Below are 15,785 nucleotides of genomic sequence, written 5' to 3' on the forward strand. Positions count from 1 at the left end.
CCCAATCAGACACATGCTTCCATCATCATGACAGATTATGGGACTTGGAAAACCCTTTCCATACCCTCTTCTTCCTGAGATTACGTCTATGGCTGTTTCCTTAAGGTTCAACACACGTATTGGTAAACCCTGCTGTTTTCACTGATCAATGTTGCCTTGTCTCTACAAAAACATGGTTTGCTGAATTGACTGATGGCACTTTCCTTTCGTTTTCACACAACTTTTGAAGGGCTTTCCTCCTCATGACTGATGTGAGTTGAGAGATGCTTTCCTTGTAGTGTTCTTACATGGTTCAACAAAAGGCATTATCTTGATGCTTGCAGGCACAGTTTTGTACAATGCTCCCAATTCATGACACCAGATGTGAGGTGCAAGACGCTTTTATATAGAGTGTTCTCTCCTTGAGTAAAGTAGGTGTCCCTTTTCCTATGCATTTGTAGACACTTTTGAAAATCTTGACATCTTCCTAACAGAAGATGTGACTTGGATGAGGGTGTCCATTCGGTGTTCTGACTGAGATTTGGGTATATTGTTCTTTCCTTAAGGTTCAACGCACGTATTGGACAACGCATATATATTCCTGGGTCACCATGTTACTTCGATGTTGCCTATCAACACTGACCTGGTACTCACAACTACTTAGGACCTCTCCTTATGCTTTCACTCACACTTCTGCATGTACTTCCATCTTCATTACAGAAGATGTGAGTTGGGAGATTTTTTCCAAGGGTGTTCTTACCTGAGCATACAGCATGTTCCTTAGGTTTTCATACAGTTTTGGAACATACATCCATCTTCATGAAGGTAGTTGTGATTTGGAAGGTTGTCTCTAGATGGTGCTCTTTCTTAGTGTTAAGCATATGGCACTTCTCTTACGGTTCAACAGAGATATTTGAAAATCTCTCTTCATACATCAGGATGTTTGAAATCTCTTCCTCTATACAGAACATTGGTGCTCAGAGTCGAGTAAATGGCATTTCTTTACACATTCCCTCACCCTTTAGCCAATGCTTCCAGGGTCATGTGAAAAGATGTTTCAGAGGGTATTCTATGGAGTTCTCTTGTAAAGTTAAGCATACGATAATTCCCTTAAGCTGAGAAACACTCTCTTGTATATGCTTCCAGCTTCATGAAAGAACACGTGCCTTTAAAGATGGATTAGGTACTGTCCTTTTTTGGAGCCATGTCTCTGCCACTTTCCTTATGTTTTCACCACAACGTTGCAAACATTTTCGTCTTCATGACAGAAGCCGTGGTTTGTAAGATGCTATCTACCCAGTGCTCTCACCTACTAAGTTTATGGCACTTTCCTTAAGTTTCAACACATAGGGAAGAAAACCCTGGTTGATCCATTTGTCAGGAGGTGGGTTCGATATCGTTTTCTATCTAGACAGATTTGGTTCTCAGAATTAAGTAGACAGCCCTTTCTCTACGTGCTTGCACACACTCTTGCCAAGGCTTCCATCTTCACAACAGAAGTTGTGAGTTGAGACATGATGTCTATACAGTGTTCTTCTATAGAGTGAGGCAACGCGCTTTATGCATCTTTTTTGTACACACTTTTTCACATGCTTCCTTTTTCATGCCAGAAGACAGTGAGATGCAGGGCGCCTGGGTGGAACAGCACTTAAGCGTCTGCCTTCAGCCAGGGCGTGATCCCGGCATTGTGGGATCGAGCCCCACATCAGGCTCCTCCGCTGTGAGCCTGCTTCTTCCTCTCCTACTCCCCCTGCTTGTGTTCCCTCTCTCACTGGCTGTTTTGCTGTCAAATTAATAAATGAAATCTTAAAACAAAAGAAAAAGAAGGGTTGCAGATTGGATAAAAAGAAATGACCCATCCATTTGCTGTCTACAAGAGACTCATTTCGAACCCAAAGATGCATTCAGACTGAGAGTAAGGGGATGGAGTACCATCTTTCACGCAAATGGACTTCAAAAGCAAGCTGGGGTAGCAATTCTCATATCAGATAAATTGGATTTTAAACTACAGACTATTGTTAGAGATGCAGAAGGGCACTATATTATTCTTAAAGGAAGTATTCAACAAGTGGATATGACAATTATAAATATATATGCCCCCAACAGGGGAGCAGCAAGATACACAAGCCAACTCTTAACCAGAATAAAGAGACATATAAATAAAAATACATTAATAGTAGGGGACCTCAACACTCCACTCTCAGAAATAGACAGAACACCCTGGCAAAAACTAAGCAAAGAATCAAAGGCTTTGAATGCCATACTTGACAAGTTGGACCTCATAGATATATAAAGAACACTATACCCCAGAACCAAAGAATACTCATTCTATTCTAATGCCCATGGAACATTCTCAAGAATAGACCATGTTTTGGGACACAAAACAGGTCTCAACCGATACCAAAAGATTGAAATTATCCCGTGCATATTCTCAGACCACAACGCTCTGAAATCGAAACTCAACCACAAGGAAAAATTTGGAAGAAACTCAGACACCTGGTGACTAGGAACCATCCTGCTCAGGAATGACTCAATAAACCAGGAAATCAAAAATCAAATTAAACAATTTATGGAGACCAATGGGAATGAAAATACAACAGTCCAAAAACCTATGGGATACTGCAAAGGCAGTCCTAAGGGGGAAATACATAGCCATCCAAGCCTCACTCAAAAGAATAGAAAAATCTAAAATGCAGTTTTTATATTCTCACCTCAAGAAGCTGGAACAGCAACAGAGGGACAGGACTAATCCATGCACGAGGAAGCAGTTGACCAAAATTAGAGCTGAAATCAATCAAGCAGAAACCAGAAATACAGTAGAGCAGATCAACAGGACTAGAAGCTGGTTCTTTGAGAGAATCAATAAAATTGACAGACCACTGGCAACGCTCATCCAAAAGAAAAGAGAAAGGACCCGAATATTAATATTATGAATGAAAAAGGAGAGGTCACGACGAACACCATTGAAATTGGAAGGATTATTAGAAATTTTTATCAACAGCTATATGCCAATAAACTAAGCAATCTGGAAGAGATGGAATCCTTCCTGGAAACCTATAAACTACCAAGATTGAAAGAGGAAGAAATTGATTTCTTAAACAGGCCAATTAATGATGAAGAAATTGAGTCAGTGATAAACAACCTTCCAAATAACAAAACTCCAGGCCCGGATGGTTTTCCTGGGGAATTCTACCAAACATTCAAAGAAGAAATAATACCTACTCTCCTAAAGCTATTTCAAAAAATAGAAACAGAAGGAAAGCTACCAAACTCATTCTATGAGGCCAATATTACCTTGATCCCCAAACCAGGCAAAGACCCCCTCAAAAAGGAGAATTACAGACCGATTTCCCTAATGAATATGGACGCCAAAATCCTCAACAAGATACTTGCTAATAAAATCCAACAGTACATTAAAAGAATTACCCATCACGATCAAGTGGGATTCATACCTGGGATGCAAGCGTGGTTCAATATTCGCAAATCCATCAGCGTGATATATCAACAAGAAAAGACTCAGGAACCATATGATCCTCTCAATCGATGCCGAAAAAGCATTTGACAAAATACAGCATCCTTTCCTGATTAAAACCCTTCAGAGTGTAGGAATAGAGGGTACATTTCTCAATCTCATAAAAGCCATCTGTGAAAAGCCTACTGCAAATATTATTCTCAATGGGGAAAAGCTGGAAGCCTTTCCCTTAAGATCAGGAACTCGACAAGGAAGCCCACTCTCGCCACTATTATTCAACATCGTACTGGAAGTCTTTGCAACAGCAATCAGACGACAAAAAGGGATCAAAGGTATTCAAATCGGCAAAGAAGAAGTCAAAATGTCTCTCTTTGCAGATGACATGATACTCTATGTGGAAAACCCAAAAGAAGCCGCTCCCAAACTATTAGAAGTTATAGAGCAATTCAGTAATGTGGTGGGATACAAAATTAATGCTCAGAAATCAGTTGCATTTCTGTACACGAATAACGAGACCGAAGAAAGAGAAATTAGGGAATCCATCCCATTTACAATAGCACCAAAAACCGTACGTTACCTTAGAATTAACCAGAGACGTAAAGGACCTATATTCTAGAAACTATAAATCACTCTTGAAAGACATTAAGGAAGACATAAAAAGATGGAAAGGTATTCCATGCTCAAGGATCAGAAGAATTAACATAGTTAAAATGTCCATGCTACCCAGAGCCATCTACACTTTCAATGCTATCCCGATCAAAATACTGAGGACATTTTTCAAAGAACTGGAACAAATAGTCCTTAAATTTGCATGGAAACAGAAAAAGCCATGAATCTCCAAGGAACTGTTGAAAAGGAAAAATAAAGCTGGGGGCATCACAATGCCAGATTTCGAGCTGTACTACAAAGCTGTGATCACAAAGACAGCATGGTACTGGCACAAAAGCAGACACATAGACCAATGGAACAGAATAGAGAACAGAGAAATGGACCCTCGGCTCTTTGTGCAGCTAATATTTGAGCAAGGAGGAAAAAACATCCGGTGGGGAAAAAAGTCTCTTCAATAAATGGTGCTGGGAAAATTGGACAGCTACATGCAAAAGAATGAAACTTGACCACTATCTCACACCATACACAAAAATAAACTCCAAATGGATGAAAGACCTCTATGGGAATCCATCAAAATTCTAGAGGAGAACATAGGCAGCAACCTCCACGACATCGGCCAAAACAACCTTTTTCATGATACATCCCCAAAGGCAAGAGAAACAAAAGATACAATGAATTTATGGGACTTCATCAAGATTAAAAGTTTCAGCACAGTCAAGGAAACAGAAAATCAAAGAGGCATCCCACTGAATGGGAGAATATATTTGCAAATGACACTACAGATAAAGGACTGGTATCCAAGATCTACAAAGATCTTCTCAAACTCAATACACGAGAAACAAATAAACAAATCAAAAAATGGGCAGAAGATATGAACAGACACTTTTCCAATGAAGACATACAAATGGCTAACAGACACATGAAAAAATGTTCAAAATCATTAGCCATCAAAGAAATTCAAATCAAAACCACACTGAGATACCACCTTACACCAGTTAGAATGGCAAAAATAGACAAGGCAAGAAACAACAATTGTTGGAGAGGATGTGGAGAAAGGGGATCCCTCCTACATTGTTGGTGGGAATGCAAGTTGGTACAGCCACTCTGGAAAACAGTGTGGAGGTCCCTTAAAAAGTTAAAAATTGAGCTACCTTATGATCCAGCCATTGCACTACTGGGTGTTTACCCCAAAGATACAGACGTAGTGAAGAGAAGGGCCATATGCACCCCAATGTTCACAGCAGCAATGTCCACAATAGCTAAATCATGGAAGGAGCCGAGATGCCCTTCAACAGATGACTGGATTAAGAAGTTGTGGTCCATACATACAATGGAATATTACTCAGCTATCAGAAAGAACGAGTTCTCAACATTTGCTACAACATGGATGGCACTGGAGGAGCTAATGCTAAGTGAAATAAGTCAAGCAGAGAAAGACAACTATCATATGATTTCTCTCATCTATGGAACAAAAGAACTAGGAAGATCAGTAGGAGAAGAAAGGGATAAAGAAAGGGGGGGTAATCAGAAGGGGGAATGAAACATGAGAGACTATGGACTATGAGAAACAAACTGAGGGCCTCAGAAGGGAGGGGGGTGGGGGAATGGGATAGACCGGTGATGGGTGGTAAGGAGGGCACGTATTGCATGGTGCACTAGGTGTTATACGCAACTAATGAATCATCGAGCCTTACATCGGAAACCGGGGATGCACTGTATGTTGACAAACATAATAAAACATTAAAAAAAGAAAAAAAAAGAAAAACTGTGAGATGCAAGATGCTTTCTCTATGGTGTTCTTTCAGAGACTTCAGTATATGGCACTTTCCTTATGTTTTCTTAGACGCCTGTTGAAATGCTTTCATCTTCATGATAGAATACGTGAGGTGAAAGATGGCTTCGATACAATATTCTGTCTTAAATATTCGTTATTGGCCCTTTCCCTATGCTTTTATTCCCACTCTGAAACATTCTTCCATCATCATGACAGACGACGGGAGTTGGAAGACTGTTTCCATGCACTCCTATTACTGAGAGTTACATCTGGGGCTGTTTCCTTAAGTGAACCTTAAGGAAACACATATAGGGAAGCCCTAGCGTCTTCACTGATCAAAGTTGCCGTCTCTCTACACAAACTCTTTAGCTAATTGACTGATTGCACTTTCTTTTTGTTTTCACACAACCTTTTCGAACGGCTTTCATCCTCATGAAAGAAGTGAGTTGAGTGATGCTTTCTGTGTAGTATTATTACAGTTTTAAACGAAGTGCATTATCTTGATGCTCGCAGGCACTGTTTTGCACAATGCTCCCACTTCATGAGAAAAGATGTGAGGTGCAAGATGCTTTTAGATAGAGTATTCTCTCCTAGTGTAAAGTAGGTGACACCTTCCTTATGCATTCGTAGACACTTGAAAAACTTGCGATCATCCTCACAGAAGCTGTGACTTGGAAGATGGTGTCCATTCGGTGTTCTGACTGAGATTTGTATATAGTGCCCTTTTCCTTAAGGTTCAAGGCACGTGCTGGACAACGGGTGTATATTCATGGGTCACCATGTTACTTCGATGTTGCCTTCTATCAACACGGAGTTGTTTCTCACAACTACTTAGATAGGACCTCTCCTTATGCTTTCACTTGCACTTCTGCAAGTACTCCCATCTTCATTACCGAAGATGTGAGTTGAAAGATTTTTTTCCAAGGGTGTTCTTACCTGAGTATACAGAATGTTCCTTAGGTTTCATGCAGATTTTGTAACATACATCCACCCTCATGAACTTGATTTGGAAAGTTGTCTCCAGATGGTGCTCTTTAATAGTGCTAAGCGTATGGCACTTCTTTTACCGTTCAACACAGATATTTGAAAAAGCTTCTCTCTTCATGCATCAGGATGTTTGAAGTTTCATTCTCTATACAGAACCTTGGTGCTCAGAGTGGAGTAAACGTCATTTCTTTACAAGTTCCTTTACCCTTGAGCCAATGCTTTCAGCCTCATGAGAAAAGATCTGAGTTTCAGACAGTGTCCTACGGATTTCCCTCATAAAGTTAAGCGTACGATAATTCCCTTATGCTGAGAAACACTGCTGAGAATGCTTCCAACTTCGTAAAAGAAGACGTGCCTTGAAGGATGGATTCGGTACGGTCCTTTCTTGAAGCTAAGTCTCTGCCACTTTCCTTATGCTTTCAGGGCAATGATGCAAACGTTTCCATCTTCATGACAGAATTTGTTGGTTGAAAGATGCTATCTACCCAGTGCTCTCACCTACTATTAAGTTTATGGCACTTTCGTTAAGGTTCAACACACAGGAAGGAAACCCCGGTTGATCCATTTGTCAGGAGGTTGGTTTGATATTGTTTTCTATCTACACAGATTTGGTTCTTAGAATTAAGTAGACGGCACTTCTTTATGAGCTCGCACACATTCTTACCAAGGCTTCCGTCTTCACTACAGAAGTTGTGAGTTGAGACATGGTGTCAATACAGTGTTCCTGTATAGAGTGAAACAACGCGCTTTATGCGTCTGTTTTCACAGACAGTTTTGCACATACTTCCGTTTTTATGACAGAAGACTGTGAGATGCAAGATGCTTTCTCTATGGTGTTCTTTCGTGGACTTCAGTATATGGCATTTTCCCTATGTTTTCTTAGACACCTGTGCCAATAGTTTCATCTTCACGACCGAAGATGTCAGGTGAATGATGGCTTTGATACAATGTTCTTCCTTGAAGATTGGTTAGTGGTCCTTATGCTTTCATTCCCACTCTGCAACATGCTTCCATCATCATGACAGAGGATGGGAGTTGGAAGACCCTTACCATGCTATTCTTACTGAGAGTTACGTCAATGGCAGTTTCCTTAAGGTTCAACACACATATTGGAAAACCCTGGTGTCTTCAGTGATCAACGTTACCGTCTCTCTGCACAAACCTGATTCACTGAATGGAGTGATGGCACTTTCTTTTCGTTTTCACACAACATTTTTGATCGGCATCCTCTTTTTTTGGAAATTTTGTTTGGAAATTTTAATATGCCTTTCTCAATATCTGATGGAAAAAGCAGACAAAACATTGGTAACAAATGTGACCTAATTGACGTCTATGTAATATTGCATAATACGTGCAGAATACATTATTTCCAGTGGTCATAGACTATTTACCCAAACAGATGATATGTTGTTCCATGAATCATGTCTACATTTTAACATCCTGAAACTAACTAGATTCTATTCTTAGGCCACCAAGGAATAGAGCCCGAGTCCTCACGAAAAGAAGACCAGGAAATCCCTCCATGTTTAAAAATTCAATGTAACTTTGCTGCATATCCTAAGGGTCAGAGAGGGAATCGCAATGGACATTTTCCACCTTTTCTACATCAGGGCTCACACACAATGGCCCTTTGTCTCTGAAGAGCACTGACTATCCTAACATAGACAGGACTTAAGCCTCCTATCAGGGTTCTGCATGTCCCAGGCACACCTGGCAGCCTTGGCCTGTGCCCACACACACCTCCCTCCAGCTTTCCTTTCTGGTGGCATTGTGTTAAGGTAGTCAACATAGCCATATGGAGATGAGAAGCTCCCCACTCCTAGTGATGATGTTGCTATTGTCCCCACCAAGCTAATAACATGATTTCTGAGAGAATTACAACAAAATAGCAGTTTCTTGACCTTCATGAAAGTGTGAAAATCATCTTGTGAGTCATCTTTTCGAAACACGGTTTCACCATGTGTTCTTTTCTCTGGAAAAGATATAGACCCAATGGTAATTATGGCTCCTGAGCACCTGCTCTTGGGAGAATCCATACTGGCTCTGAGTAGCATTCTCCCTCGTAAACTTCTCAACTGGGGTGTAGATAGAATGAGTCCCATTTTTAGATGGATAGACAAAGGCTCAGAAATGATATGAATTACAGAGGATTTTAGTGTCAGAAACCTAAGTGTGATCTCCAAACTGACTCCAAATCCCTTGTTCTTCCATACAAGGTACCATTTCGCTCTACCCCAGGTCTTCTCAATCTGGAAACCTAGGAAGTATTAGGATTTTCTTGTTGTGTGGCCAAATGGAATGAATTTGGCTGCCTTTTCACCTCTGCCCATCATGATCATGAAGATAATTCTCTCAGTGGAGGACCTTTGAGTCGGAGACTTAAAGATCCCTAGGAATAGAGATACTATACTATTTTTCTGATATTAAAGTGACTGAAAGAACTATGCTTTTTTAATTGATGGAGGCTCTGGTCTGTAGAGTGTCCTGTAAGGTCGGAAATAGTATTTAAAGCAGTTAGCCTCTTCTATAGAGTGAGACAATGCTTCTAAAGATTTCCTAAATATTCCCTTACCTGTGATTATTTATTCCCAACCATCGTAGTGTTTCTATGTTACGATTATGATTTCATTAAGGCCAACGTTGCGGAGAAAGAACTTAGTGTATCCAGGGGCACTTTCGTGTTGTGACAGTGAGCTATTCTGTTGTATTCTGTAGTCCAAGGGAATGGTGCCAGACATCTCTAAGATGTGTAAAATTCTGACTGTAAATGATCTCTATGTTTCAGAGATTTGGGCAGGACAAGGGGAGGAGTCCAGAGACCATGAACGCCTCTGTTACCTGTGTTGACCATGGAGCAGGTAACCTTCTGTAGGGGTCCTTTGATGTCTCTTTACTATTGGAAAGGTGCTTTCATCTCATGTTCCACCATTTGGTAGTGATGATAAGGATAAGAGTAATTTTTATGTCATACCATCTGTGAGGCCTGATCTTGGCCTCCCAGGAAAGCTCTCCTTTAACATTTTACCCAGCTCAAAATGACTGGGCAAACCCTCAAAGCATGGGCCCTATTTCTGCCCCCAGCACTTATTGTCCATATGCATCAAAAAGAAAAAGAGAACCAAAAAATGCCTTTGCCAACATCAAGGTGAGAACACAAAAGAACCTTTCTTGCTCCCATAAGATTAAAGTCATACTGATTTGTACATAGTGAAAACATAAGAAAAAGTCTGTCACTTTCTGGAACCTTCTTCCTCATCGTGATGTATAACTGTACGTAGCACAACTCAGAACAAATATATGACCCTGCCCTAAATGTTCCTTCCCTGGAGCACTCCCTTCTTTGTGAAGATTGTGCCTCCCAGGCAGCTGTCTTTGACTTGGGTTTGAATAAAACTCTCTTCCTTCCTCTCTAAAATGTTTTAAAAGGTTCCTTCATTTAGTGTCGACAATAACACTGTTTTCAAGTGAAAAATAAATGTTCCTGGTTCACAACCGCGACAGAACAGAAGGCCGGCTTTTCCTTCCTTCCCTGTAGAACTAAGCATGTGTATATAGATTGCAGCACAAATGGGCTCACCCTAGAAGGATGTTTTGAAGGTCTGAGAAGCACTATCCACTCCATGGGTGAGACAAGAAGGCAAAGCTATTCCCGCTTGGAGCATTCCTTTTGGCGCTTAAAATTGCCTTGGATATGCATAAAAGCATTGCATTTCCTAAAGCCCAAGGCTGGAACAGTCTGAGAGCAGCTGACCTTGCCAGGAACCAGGCACACCCTTGCAGGAAGGGTTGGTGCAGAAGGGAAGGGGCAGGGCTCTGAGGGTGGTCGGCAGGTAGAGGGGTCCGCGAAAGGGGCCGTGTGTGTGTGTGTGTGATTGCAGCCCTGCCCATGATCCCCGTCATGCCTGCTCAGGGCGTTTAGCCAAGGAGGTGCCTCCTGGACCTCTGCACTCCCAGAGTTGTGAGTCATGGGGCCGGTTGCCTGGCATTCAAGGAGTTGGAAGCATCATACTCCCCAAGCAATCACCCCATGGGGGTGGAGCTACGTCTCTGTGTGCAGATCCGGAGCAGCCCAAGGACGCAGACCAGGAGCCAAGGAAGTGGAGTTTTGAGAGAGTGGACCTGTGGAGTTCCTGGCTGGGTGAGTGCATGCTGTGTGGCCATAGGTGGGCTTTCTGGGAGTAGGGGTACCCCGGGTAAGAGGCGGGGTTCTGGAAGGGCATGTTGAGAGAGTTCATCATGGAGACTCAGTTTTCTTTCCTTTTTCCCTTGAAAGTCTCTTCTGCCTAGTCTCCGTCAACTGGCCATACACCCCAGACCCAGGAACTCCAGGGCACCCGCTCAGCAAAGCTTTTGTGGGATGGTTCGCAGACATTCCAGGGTTTCCCGTGTTCCCCAGGAAGAGCGAGAGAAAGGACCGCACAGTCCCCAACTTCAGTGCGGTGCCCCTGTCCCCCGACACAGTGCAGGTAATGGACCTTGAGCAGTTCCCCGAGTTCAGCAGGGTATTCCCTGTTCCCTCAGGCACAGGTGTGGCGCTAGGAAGGCCCAGAGCCGTTACCCAACTTCAGCATTGTGCTAGCTGTTTCCTGGGAATGGTGGCAATGGGCTGGGAGATAATTACTACTAAAAGACAAGTCTATGTTTCCCCTTCTCCCAGAAACCACAGCAGGTGTGCAGGCTTTAGGTCCGAGGAGCTGCTTCTCCCCATCTGACAACACTTCTCTGCTCTGGCTCCGCGAGACCCGACGTTCTGAACGTCTGCATCTGAGTCAGTGAGGCAGCTTGACACGGGATCCAGCATTCAGAGAAAGCGGCAGGTCCATTTGGAGAAATGTCATATCCACATCAGGACTGGAAGTAAAACCTCTCATTAACCCACCATCTCCTGGGTTTTTCTCTTTTCTCTAGTTGAGCCATGAAGTAAAACTTAAGTAATAGTTGTCAGCGTTCTGAATTTGGTGAAGGAGGTACTTAGTTTCTGAGCTTGGAGCACTTTGCAGGGGATCCCATTTTCTCTGTTCATTGACTGCTTATGAATGTATTTTGAACAGCTGTTTCCTAGAAACACTCTTTCATTAGAAAGGGAAGGTGAGGTTTACTCTTTGTCTATTTTTAAGATATACGTTTGACAGTGTTTATACAGTTGGGCCTAAGATAAGGGTGAGTGGCCACCATTTAGTGTTAGATGGCCTTTTGTCGTCACATACAAATATGGATGATGTCTTTCCAATTGTCAAAGGTGATGTTTCATCACTGATTAGTCTTTTCATCCCAAGAGATGCAATGGGGGTCGAGGGAAAATTCAAAATTATTCAGAGCAGCATTTTCCTGTTTAAAATATATGCTGGTGATGGGTAGTAAGGAGGGCACATATTGCATGGTGCACTGGGTGTAATATGCAACTAATGTATCATCGAAATTTACTGTACTGTATGGAGACTATAACATTATGTAATAAAAAACAATAAAAAAATAAAGGTAAACCTTGTGTATCTAACTATACCAGATGTATCATCTCAATATTTTGAAGTGCCATATTCAATCTGCTGTTTCTTTGGTGGTGGAGTCAGAGGAGAGTCTTTGGGAATTCCTTTCGATAGAGGCATGGTGGTGGCTTCAATTGGGTAGGCGACAGGGGCCCTGGGCTGAGTTCTGGAACTGCTTTACTGATGCTGGGTGAGTCAGGTTATGCCAAAGAGTTTCTGTTTCTTCCCTATGAGATTGACAAAAACCGGCTTCCAACGGAAAAATCTTCCGTAACGTGCAAACATGCTCACAAGTGCCTGTGCCAAGGTGAAGTAAATGCCATACACTGATCTGTAAGAGACCACAGTTTGCTAGCAGGAGATAAACCCGAACGAACACAACATGGGACACTTGAGGCAGAAACGGCTTCCGCCGAAAAATAAGTTCTTGATGTGGAAAACCTATCCAAAGTGGTTGTAGCAAAGTAAACAGAATGCCACACACTTATGTGTAAGAAACAACATTCCCCAGACATGGTCTAAGCCCAGACATCGTCACTGTGCTTTTGGTAGCATGAGGGAAACCCGAGCCCCACATCCCTGACCCATTTGGCAAAAAAACGACTTCCAACGGAAACAGTTTTCCGAAGGAGCATACCCTATCACAAGTGGTTGTGGCAAGTTAAAGGAAATGCCATCCACTTCTCTGGAAGAAACCACAGTGCCCAGCCATGTTCTAAGCCCTAACATCATCACTGGGCTTCTGGCAGCATGAGTGAAAACAGAGGAGCAAGCACGGAGACCCATTTGAGAAAAACCGGCTTCGAACGGAAAAATCTTTCATAACGTGCAAACATGCTCACAAGTGCCTGTGGCAAGGTGAAGTAAATGCCATACACTGATCTGTAAGAGACCACAGGGCCCAGGCACAGTCTGAGCCCTTACCTCATCCGGGCGGTTTTGCTAGCATGAGTTCAACCCGAACGAACACAGCCCGGGGACCCCTGGGACAAAAACGGCTTCCGACGAACAATAGGGGCTTGCTTTGGAAAACCGATCCCAAGTGAGGGTAGCCAGGTAAACAAAATGCCACACAGGTGTAAGAAACAACGATGCCCAGACATGGTCTAAGCCCCTCACCTCGTCACTGTGCTTTCGGTAGCTAGAAGGACCCCCGAGGCCCACGGCAGTGAGACCCGTTTGGCAAAAAGCCGGCCTCCAACGGAAACAGTTTTCCTGAGGTGCAGACACTATCACAAGTGGTTGTGGCAAGGTAAAGCAAATGCCATCCACTTCTCTGGAAGAAACCACAGTGCCCAGCCATGTTCTAAGCCCTCCCATCCTCCCTGGGCTTCTGGCAGCAGGAGTGAAAAGAGAGGAGCAGAGCACTGGGACCCGTTTGACAAAAACTGGCTTCCCACGGGAAAGTTTTTCTCCGAGTACAGACATGCTCCCAGGTGCCTGTGGCAAGGGGAAGGAAATGCCATACACTGACCTGGAAGAGACCACAGGGCCCAGGCACAGTCTGAGCCCTTCCCTCATCCCGGCGGTTTTGCTAGCAGGACTTCAACCCCAAAGAACACAGCCCGGAGACCCCTGGGGCAAAAACGGCTTCCGACGAACAATAGGCGCATGCTGTGGAAAACCTATCCCAAGTGGGGGTAGCCAGGTCAACAAAATGCCACACACCCAGGTGTAAGAAACAACATTGCCCAGGCATGGTCTAAGCCCCTCACCTCGTCCCTGTGCTTTGGGGACCCGGAGGGACACCCGAGGGCCACGGCCCTGAGACCCCTTTGCAAAAAGCCAGCTTCCCAGTTTTCCTGAGGTGCAAACCCTCTCGCAAGTGGTTGTGGCAAGGTAAAGTAAATGCCCTCCACTTCTCTGGAAGAATCCACAGTGCCGAGCCAGGTTCTAAGCACTCCCATCCTCCCTGGGCTTCTGGCAGCAGCAGTGAAAAGAGAGGAGCAGAGCACTAGGACCCATTTGTCAAAAACCGGCTTCCCACGGGAAAGTCTTTCTCCACATGCAGACATGCTCCCAGGTGCCTGGGGCAAGGGGAAGGAAATGCCATAAACTGACCTGGAAGAGACCACAGGGCCCAGGCACAGTCTGAACCCTTCCCTCAACCCGGCGGTTTTGCTAGCAGGAGTTCAACCCCAACGAACACAGCCCGGAGACCCCTGGGGCAAAAACCGCTTCCGACGAACAATAGGTGCTTGCTGTGGAACACCTATCCCAAGTGGGGGTAGCCAGCTCAACAAAATGCCACACACCCAGGTGTAAGAAACAACATTGCCCAGGCATGGTCTAAGCCCCTCACCTCGTCCCTGTGCTTTGGGGAGCCGGAGGGACAGCCAAGGCCCACGTCCCTGAGACCCCTTTGCAAAAAGCCGGCTTCCCACGGAAACAGTTTTCCTGAGGTGCAGACCCTATCCCAAGTGGTTGTGGCAAGGTAAAGCAAATGCCCTCCACTTCTCTGGAAGAAACCACAGTGCCCAGCCATGTTCTAAGCCCTCCCATCCTCCCTGGGCTTCTGGCAGCAGGAGTGAAAAGAGAGGAGCAGAGCACTGGGACCCGTTTGACAAAAACCGGCTTCCCACGGGAAAATCTTTCTCCACGTGCAGACATGCTCCCAGGTGCCTGGGGCAAGGGGAAGGAAATGCCATACACTGACCTGGAAGAGACCACAGGGCCCAGGCACAGTCTGAACCCTTCCCTCAACCCGGCGGTTTTGCTAGCAGGAGTTCAACCCCAACGAACACAGCCCGGAGACCCCTGGGGCAAAAACGGCTTCCGACGAACAATAGGTGCTTGCTGTGGAACACCTATCCCAAGTGGGGGTAGCCAGCTCAATAAAATGCCACACACCCAGGTATAAGAAACAACATTGCCCAGGCATGGTCTAAGCCCCTCACCTCGTCCCTGTGCTTTGGGGAGCCGGAGGGACACCCGAGGCCCACGGCCCTGAGACCCCTTTGCAAAAAGCCGGCTTCCCACGGAAACAGTTTTCCTGAGGTGCAGACCCTATCCCAAGTGGTTGTGGCAAGGTAAAGCAAATGCCCTCCACTTCTCTCGAAGAAACCACAGTGCCCAGCCATGTTCTAAGCCCTCCCATCCTCCCTGGGCTTCTGGCAGCAGGAGTGAAAAGAGAGGAGCAGAGCGCTGGGACCCGTTTGACAAAACCCGGCTTCCCACGGGAAAGCTTTCTCCACGTGCAGACATGCTCCCAGGTGCCTGTGGCAAGGGGAAGGAAATGCCATACACTGACCTGGAAGAGACCACAGGGCCCAGGCACAGTCTGAACCCTTCCCTCAACCCGGCGGTTTTGCTAGCAGGAGTTCAACCCCAACGAACACAGCCCGGAGACCCCTGGGGCAAAAACGGCTTCCGACGAACAATAGGTGCTTGCTGTGGAACACCTATCCCAAGTGGGGGTAGCCAGCTCAACAAAATCCACACACCCAGGTGTAAGGAACAACATTGCCCAGGCATGGCC

At 44.6% G+C, this 15,785-nt stretch overlaps 1 long non-coding RNA gene across 1 annotated transcript in view; it reads left to right on the forward strand.

Annotated features, from left to right (window-relative positions):
* LOC130543802 (uncharacterized) overlaps nt 1-12,323 on the forward strand; it is a 48,566-nt gene extending 36,243 nt beyond the window's left edge. Inside the window, exons 7-9 of the long non-coding RNA XR_008959426.1 lie at nt 9,607-10,959; nt 11,095-11,287; nt 11,479-12,323. This is a non-coding gene — a long non-coding RNA (uncharacterized LOC130543802). The remainder of the gene's footprint in view (nt 1-9,606; nt 10,960-11,094; nt 11,288-11,478) is intronic.
* Nucleotides 12,324-15,785: the final 3,462 nt, after the last annotated feature.

Source organism: Ursus arctos, unplaced genomic scaffold, assembly GCF_023065955.2.
Source record: "Ursus arctos isolate Adak ecotype North America unplaced genomic scaffold, UrsArc2.0 scaffold_16, whole genome shotgun sequence".
NCBI lineage: Eukaryota > Metazoa > Chordata > Mammalia > Carnivora > Ursidae > Ursus > Ursus arctos.